General features: G+C 62.1%; 1 long non-coding RNA gene across 1 annotated transcript; it reads right to left on the bottom strand.

Moving 5' to 3' along the window:
* Positions 1-373: 373 nt before the first annotated feature.
* On the bottom strand, positions 374-4,727 carry LOC130258270 (uncharacterized). The gene is made up of 3 exons (XR_008841459.1): positions 4,681-4,727; positions 2,457-2,574; positions 374-1,190 (listed from the first exon to the last, which is right to left on the bottom strand). It is a non-coding gene; the product is annotated as an uncharacterized LOC130258270 (long non-coding RNA).
* Between the last annotated feature and the right edge of the window lie 3,926 nt (positions 4,728-8,653).

The following is an 8,653-nucleotide window of genomic DNA, read 5'->3' as shown; positions in this document are numbered from 1 at the left end:
CCCAGAGTAACAGGGACGGGCCAGCCTCCTCCTCCAGTCTCCATCAGACCTCCCCACTTGAGCTGAAAGATGTCTATTCTCATGAAGACACAAATCCCCATAAAAGTTTCCCAAAGAGGAAATTTCTCCCGAGTGCATCCCACATGCTTTAGGGAGAGCCATGAGCTCTGGTGACTCACCAGCTGTATCCCCAAAGATTCCCTGTCCCTTTACGATATCTGTCACCCCTAAACTATCTCCTGCTCCTCTGTCCTACCCAGATTTTACTCAAGAGGAAAATTTTGGGGGTCCACTCTTGGGAGTCCACCCACCTCCCATGCTGAGCTGCAAACCCTGCCCAGCTGCTGTGCATTGACAGAACGGCTCTGCCTGCTGCTGGAAGGTTTTATTTGTGTTATGCATATCTTTCATAAATCCTTGCGAAGCCTCGGGCAGCCTGGGATGGAAAGGGCTTTGCCAGCCAGCAGTGAGCGTCGCCATCGGGAGAAGAGGCACCCTATCGCCTGGACATCGAGGGATGTTAAATATTCAGTGGCAGCTCTGCCCTCACGCTCCCGGCAATCCCACGGCTCCTGTTACTGCCGCTCTCCTTTGGCTGGAGACACACATCCATTAACTAATTTCTAATAACAGCAGCGTGCGTAAGTGCTGAACCAGCGCTGGCTGGCACGCCGGGGGACTGGAGGCAGCCAGGTTTGGCAGTGTGAAGGGGGAGCCAGAGGCACCCAGAGGATGGGCATGGCTGGCCTCAAGCCATCAGCTTAACCCTTTCCCTGCTCTGGTGGCTGGTGATGGCGGGTGCAGCCACGTGGCACCTGAGGAGAGACGTCCAGGGATGGGCGGTAAAGCAGCTCAGCGGGGCTGTAAAAGGCAGCAAGAGCTCCCGCCCTGTAAGCAAACACAGCACAGGTGCTGGGCACGGGGACAGCCAGTGTGGTCCCGTGGCACAGGGTGCAGCGACTGCTGTGGGGTAGCACACTGGAGGACCTGTGGGAAGTGATTTGGAGACTGTCTGCTCCTTCCCAGCCTCCAAATGCCCTTCCCCTGCTACTGGCACAAATGCAGCCATATCTGCTTTTTACTGTCCCCTTCCTTGTCCAGCATGTGACATCCCTCTCTGGTGCATTTTCCAGGTGAGCAGAGGACATGGACTCCACCATGTCAAGCTGAAGATTTGCAGAAAATCAAAGCTGTGAGGAGAGAAGGAAAAGAGAGCGAAGATGTCCCCAAAACCTCCCAAAGCCTGCCCCAGAGTCCCTCAGCTGGCACACAGTAGCTGCAGGCTCCTGCAGCCAGGCTGGCAACACAGAGACGAGCCATGAGAGGTGTAGGCTAAGACCCTGCTCTCAGCTCCCTGAGCCCTCTGGTCAACAGTGCTTCCCCAGTGCAGCTCTGGCCAGTCTCATCAATGGCTCTGGTGGTGTCAGGGCTCCAGTGGATTGCAAAATTGCAGTCGTGTGGTTTTCTCCAGCTGGCTGGAAAGTTTGACGCCGGATTCCCGTATGTGAGGAGCCTTCAGGGGAGCACAGCACAGCGTGGCTCATCTCTACAGCAGCATCCTGCCTCACCAATGGCAGGGAGCTGAGTGCAGTGCCAGAGCCCTTGCCCTCAGCACACCTCTGTGGGGTTGGCCTTCTCACCATTTCCCCCAGCCCAAAGCTGCCCTATTTCTTATCCTACAGCAATGCTTCAAGATTAAAGATTAAAGTGAAACCCCTTGGCCTCAGAAGCACAGACAAGGCCATAAAACCCCTCAGCCTCCAGTGTGGCAGCACGGACAAGGCCAGCCCAGGACCCAGGCACAAAGCACTGGGTGCTATGTATGGCCAGGACACGCTCTCCTTGTCACGCTCGGCTTCCTGAGCCCGCTGCCTGCTGCCTGCCACTGCCCGCTGTTCCCAGAGCCCAGATGGCAGGAAGATACGGCAGAGATAATGGTGAGATTTGCAGCCCAAGCACTGCTCCCCCCGCCACCACAGTGACCTCTCAAGCAAGAAGTCTCCCAGAGATTGCCCTTTCCAGGAACATTCCAGTGCGTGCCTCTGGTCCCCATCACTGGGCACTCCACAGACACAGCTCCAGCACACACAGGGGCTCCAAGACCCCCACTGTCCACTTGACCCCATAACCATGAGGCGAGTGAGGCACAGAAGGAATGCTGATGGTAAGAGGACAGGGATGCCTGTGGCCAGCAGCATGGTGGGCTCCCGAGCGGCACCTGCCCGAAGCCATGTCCAGGCTGGCGCCTTCCTCCCCGCAGCTCTCCCTCCACAGGAGCGCCCTGGCGCTGGCAGCGTGTGCCTGGGCACAGCGGTGGTGGGGAGCAGCTGGTGGCCCCTCGCTCGCCCTTGACCGCGCCTCCCTCGCGGCACATGCTGTCATGTGGCAGGGCACAACAACAACACGGGCTAATTGGTTAATGTGATTTCAAAACATGATTTGCAATTATAACTCACCAGAGAGCATTCAATGATCCCGCACGTTGGAGAGTGGGTTTTTCTCCTTCGCTTGTTCCTGGAACCTCGAAACCAATTAACTTTACAGAAGCCAGAAGCAAAGCGCTGCTCAGCAGACCTGAAGGGTGAGTTATCTCTGTGCTCAATCACCTTCCTGCCAAGCCACAATCTGGGGACCAAGGACTGGAGGACGAGCCCCGGGGTAACCCCAATGCTTCTCCCTGCACCAATGAAGGGTTTGGGGGACCTACACAGGCTCCCCCAGCTCCAATCCATCATGCACCATGGCTGCTTGGGAGCACTTGAGGACAGGAGGATGCCCTGAGCCATAAGATGTGGGAATAAACTGTTCCTGTTGGAATAGGAAGTCTGTCTTTCAGGTCCCTCCAGAGGTGCTGGCAGCTGCTGACAGCCTGCTTATCCCTGCCACCCACGCAGGACAGTCATGTCCCCACCATCCCCACTGGCAGCACAGCCCCACCAGGGCTAGAGGCTTTGTTTCTGTGGGCTGACTGTCCTGCAAGAGAGGCTTAAATTCTGTTAAGGTAATTAAGCAAGGACTTAGCAAGGACTTTAATGCCTTTAAATGCAACTCAAATGCCTTTCAAGCCAAACAAACCCAAGCAGCCATGATGCTCCTGAAACATCCAGCACCCAGTGCCCAGCTCCCCTGAGTCTTGGCTTGTTCCCCCAGTGTCCCAAATTGCTGGGCTCTGTTGCTCCCCACATCCCACTGGAAAGCCAGACATGTGGCCAGCAGTATTTTCTCTTGGGTAGGCAAAGTGACGTTGTGTCCATCAGCTGTTGGAGGGATGATCTGGCATTATTATTATTATCCCTCAGGGTGGAGATGTGGCTCGACTCTGCAGAGGGTCCCCAGCACTCCAGGGCATGAGTCTCTCCAGGCTGGGAGCTGCCTTCCATCAGCTCCCCAAGCCTCAGGGTCTTCCATACCACAGGGAGCATTCCACACTGCAACCACCCAGGCTTCTTGAGGACAGGGAGGGAGCTCAGGCAGCAGCCAGAAACCCTGAGGAAGCACAAGAGGTGCCAGCAGTGCAGCATGGGGCAGTGAAAGGAAATGTGGGCAGTGTTTGGGGGTCTCCAGTCGTTGGGGAGGGGCTCTCCTGTTCATCTCCAAGCTCCCTGCAAGCTGTCAGGGAGTGTGAAGCCGGCTGGGAGGCCCCCAGGGGATGCCAGGCATCCTGCCCAGGGCCTGGGTAGCAGGGTGGCAGATGGTTGGGGAGCTGGGGACCGGGGAGCAGGGGAGGACTAGGGACACCTTTCAGCCCAGGCAACTGTAGCATCCTTGTTTAGAGATATTTATAACTGGGCCAAAAATGGAGACGTGGCCACAGCCGTGTCCCTCCTTCCCCAGGGTGCTGTGGTCAGTCCAGAGCTGAAAGGAGCAGATATGGTCCCTGCAGTCCCAGCGAAGGGCAGCGTGCTCCAGCTCCCTACAGAGGCAGCCGTAGGGCTGTCCTGAACCCCCTCATTGGCTGGGGTGACTGTCAGTCCCGGGGCTAGGCAGTCCACCACAGGCTCCAGTCGGGTGTGATCCAGCCATGAGGAGGAGAGGGGATAAAGGCCCTTTCATGGCCCATCAGGGAAAAGGATTCAGTGAGAGAAGCACAAAAGGACATGCTGGCACTCAGGACTGAGGCTGCCATGTCCCGCAGCACGGGGCTCCTGAGCTGCCCCCGTGGTGGGTGTGGGTGCCTGCCTCAGCCAGGGGAGCCAGGGGGCAGCTGGGGAGCGCTGGGTGCTGGGTCTCGGCAAGCACCCCTGGGTCCCTGCTGGCACCACCCAGCCTTGTGTTTGGGTGGTCTAAACCTGGGGCTGTTTCAGGCTGGGCAGTGCTGGCATGGTGGCCCTCTGCAGGGTTGGGAAAGCCCTGGGGCAGCTGCCCCTCTCCCTCCCCTCTGAGCTGGACAACAATTGGCTGCCTGAAGGACGCCGGCCTTGATCCGCATCGCTGGCCGTCCCCAGGGCCGAGCAAACAGAGAGGAAAACAGCCCCGGCCGGCTCCTGCCACTGCCGGCGTGCAGCCTGCCCCCGGCACCCCAGCTCCTGGCCTGGGACCTCTGCCGCAGCGCAGAGCCGGCCCCACCGTGCTGCCTGGTGCTGCCGGGGGCTAATGGCACTGCCCCGCCTGCCCCACAGCCAGCAGTGAGCCCGGGGGCTGAGCCGGGAGCAGCAAACAGAAACCAGGACAAGCACTCACCGTGCTGGCAGAGGGGCTGTCTGCAACGGGAGTGAGGCACAGCCAGGGTGGCACTGAGACCACTGGCCCTGCATGTGGGGTCATCCCTCCTTGCCCAGTCCAAGGGTCAGCTCGCCCAAAATTCTGTTTGCCATGGGGCTGGGCCAGTCCCTGGGGCTGCAGGCTGGCTGGGGCTAGCTGGTTGATGGCAGGAGGCCAGCACAAGCCCAGGGCACGTGCCATGGCCTTGCCTAGCCACCTCACATGTTTTCCCCATAGCCCAATTCCCTGAAACCTTTTCCCACCAGTAGAGCTCGGTGCTTCACAGAAATCTCCCTGGCAGTCTTCCCAGAGCTCCCCTGCTGGAGAGCCACCCCAGTCCCACCAGATGCCAGGGGAATACCTGAGGCCAGCCCTCGGGGGGCTGCAGGAAGCACAGATGAGGACTGGGATGGGTACGGGGAGTGCCATCACCAGCGGCCATCGTGGCACAATGATGACACAACGGTGACACCATAGCAGGGTGGGGATGGGGATACAGGCCCCCAGCTGCCCTCCCTGCACTACAGCTGTCCCTGGGAAAGTCAGGCCATGGGTGCCAGGCAAGGGGCGGCTGCTCCAGCTCCGCCGGTTCTGCCTAGAGCGCTGCCCGCTCCCGCTCTGCCGCCGGCAAGGTCAGCGCCGGCCCCCGCCACCCCCGCCGCCGGCCAGCCGCTCCCGGTTCCCACCAGCTGGAGGCACGGGCACGGCGTTGGTGACCCCACACCACCCACGCGGGACATCGCCGTCCCGTGACTTTGTCCCGGCCGGGGAGCGCGGGCAGCGGCACCGAGCGCGGGGGGCGGAGCGGCAGGGCCGGCGCCGGGACCACACCGCCCTCTGCCGGCGGCCGGCGGCACAGCAGCGCCCGCCCGCTGCCCGCCCCCTGCGCACACTGCCGGTGCTCACTGCGCACTGACCACTGCCCACGGACCACTGCCCACGGACCACTGCCCACTGACCACTGCGCACTGACCACTGCCCACGGACCACTGACCACGGACCACTGCCCACTGACCACTGCGCACTGACCACTGCCCACTGACCACTGCCCACGGACCACTGACCACGGACCACTGACCACTGCCCGCCCCCTGTGCACACTGCCGGTGCTCACTGCGCACTGACCACTGACCACTGACCAGGGACCACTGCCCACTGCCCACTGCCCACGGACCACTGCCCACTGACCACTGCGCACTGACCACTGCCCACTGACCACTGCCCACGGACCACTGACCACTGCCCGCTGCTCACTGCCCGCCCCCTGTGCACACTGCCGGTGCTCACTGCGCACTGACCACTGACCACTGCCCACTGCCCACTGCCCACGGACCACGGACCACTGCCCGCTGCTCACTGCCCGCCCCATGCGCACACTGCCGGCTGCTCACTGCGCACTGCCCACTGCCCACTGCCCAAGGACCACTGACCACTGCCCACTGCCCACTGACCACTGACCACTGCCCGCTGCTCACTGCCCGCCCCCTGTGCACACTGCCGGCTGCTCACTGCGCACTGACCACTGCCCACTGACCAGGGACCACTGCCCACTGCCCACTGCCCACTGCCCACTGCCCGCTGCCCACTGCCCACTGACCATTGCCCACTGACCATCGCCCACTGACCACTGCCCACTGCCCGCTGCTCACTGCCCGCCCCCTGCGCACACTGCCGGTGCTCACTGCGCACTGACCACTGCCCACTGACCACTGCCCACGGACCACTGACCACTGCCCACTGACCACTGACCACGGACCACTGCCCACTGCCCGCTGCTCACTGCCCGCCCCCTGCGCACACTCTGCCTACTGCTCACTGCGCACTGCCCACTGCCCACTGCTCACTGCCCACTGACCATTAACCACACCCTGCCCACTGCCGACACCCTGCCCGCCCTCTGCCCACCCACTGCTCAAACCCTGCCCACTGCTCGCCGCCTTCCCGCCCCCTGCCCGCCCCCCGTCATGTCACACCCGTCTGCCCACTGCCCGCCCCTTGCTCGCCCACTGCCTACTGCCCACACCCTTCCCACTGCCCACACCCCGCCCACTCTCCACACCCTGGCTGTCGGCCACCTGCTCACTGCCCGCCCCACTGCCCACACCCTGCCCACCCCGTCTCATCCCCTGCTTGCCCCCTGTCCGCACCCTGCCCCGTGCCTGCATCCAGCCTGGTTCTGGGGCTTCCCCAGCACCCACTGCCTTGTCACACCCGTGTGACTCCAGCCTACACCTCCCCAGATCTGTCCCCCAACAAGCCCTCTGGGAGCTTGCATCCCAGAACTCTGCCTGCCCCTCTGTGAGACAGCCCCAGTCCCTCAATCTATCCCATGGGAAGTGGTGGCTGTGCTGCCTGGCGCCTCTCCACTGGGTGTCTCCTGTTTCCTGAGGCCTCTGGCTACCCCAATGCTTTCCATGGAGCTCAACAAAGTGAGGTGCCCTGGCGCCACATGGCACAGCACAGTGATCCACTGTCAGTTCTGGGGACAGCATGCAAAGGGCCCAGCTCTGTGCTGGCACTGACATCCCAGGATCGTGTGTTCCAGCCCCTCTCCACCTGCATGCCAGGAGGGAGGCTGGGGCCTGGCACAGTATTGGCTGAGTCCCTGGCTGCCCTGAGCCCACCCCATGGCACGAGTGGCTCAGCTGGTTTTGGCTGCTTGGGCGCAGATCCTCGTGGCTGGATGTTCTGCAGCCTCTGGCACAGCCGTGTCAGCACCTGGCCACTGTCACAGAAGAAAAACACATTCTCTTGCCTCCAGATGGAATTTCCTGTTTTGTTTTTTTTATTAAAATGGTGCTTCTCCCATGCTGGCACACACTGCTGAACAGAGCCTTGCTCCCTTGGCTCTCTCACCTCATGCCCTCTTGGCAGGCTGAGATCATCCTCTCCCTGCAGCAATGGGCTTGTGCCCAGCCCAGCCTAGCACGCTGCCCACTCTGCTCTGTCCAGCCAGCACTGGACACCCCAGCGTGTCCGGCCACAAGACGGACTTTGCTTCTCCCTCCTGCCCTAGCTGAGCAGCTCTTACTGCGATAGAGCCACTAAATCCCCAGTTCCCAGGAAGCTGGGAAGGCAAGAGAAGTCGGGCGGCTCAAACCGCCCCAGCCCAGCCGAGCACTTGTTACACATTTACCCCACATTAATGAGGCGGCTCCGGCTGCTCGGCCTTCGGACCGCAGGGATGCTGCACAGGCAGCCCGGCCCCACGGCAGCTGTGGGGGCACCACGGCGTGAGTCCCCCCAGAACGGGCACCACGGCAGCAGCCACATCCTTCTCCTCCCCCCGCAGCCCCGCTGGGCTGGGCTGTGCAGGAGCAGATGAGGCGCTGGGAGGGTGATGAGCGCCTTCACACTGGCACTCCAAAGCAGCAGCAGGAGCGAGCAGGCAGGAAGGGGCGCCTGGGGACATCGGGATGTATCGCGGCTGTGATCGGGATTCCTAGGCTTGCTCGCACCTCTCCTCCCTTTGCAGTGCAGGCAGAGGGGGTGGCAGCACCCCAGAAAGCCCTGGGGTCCCGAGGCGCTGTTCCCAAGCGGCCAGCCAGGTCGCTGGGTGCAGAGGGAGGACACACGACACAGTTGCCTTTTGTTGGTGCCGGCCCCGGGAGCAGGGAGCAGGGCTCTGCATCCCCTCCCTCCACCCCCGCCGCTGGCGGGACCGGCGCCCAGGGCCGGGGATTTGGGGTTTAAAGCTCAGGCGGCAGCCACAGCCCCAGCTTACCCACCGGGCGAGGAGGCAGGCGAGTTCCGGCAGAGCCCACGCAGCACAGCAGGTGAGATGGTGGATTTGGGGCCCCGGGCTGGCCCGCTGAGGGGGACCATGGCGTTGGGGGACTGGGACAATGGAGCTGCCCGGGAAGCGGTGAGGTCCCTGCCTCCCCACAGTGGGCACCAGGTGCCAGCAGGCTCGGACATGGTCCTGAGAGGGAAGTGAAGGCATCTTTGGGCA

The sequence above is a fragment of the Oenanthe melanoleuca genome, chromosome 12 (assembly GCF_029582105.1).
Source record: "Oenanthe melanoleuca isolate GR-GAL-2019-014 chromosome 12, OMel1.0, whole genome shotgun sequence".
Classification (NCBI taxonomy): Eukaryota; Metazoa; Chordata; class Aves; order Passeriformes; family Muscicapidae; genus Oenanthe; species Oenanthe melanoleuca.
Note: the sequence above shows the minus strand (reverse complement) of the source record. Positions and strands in the feature narration are given on the sequence as shown.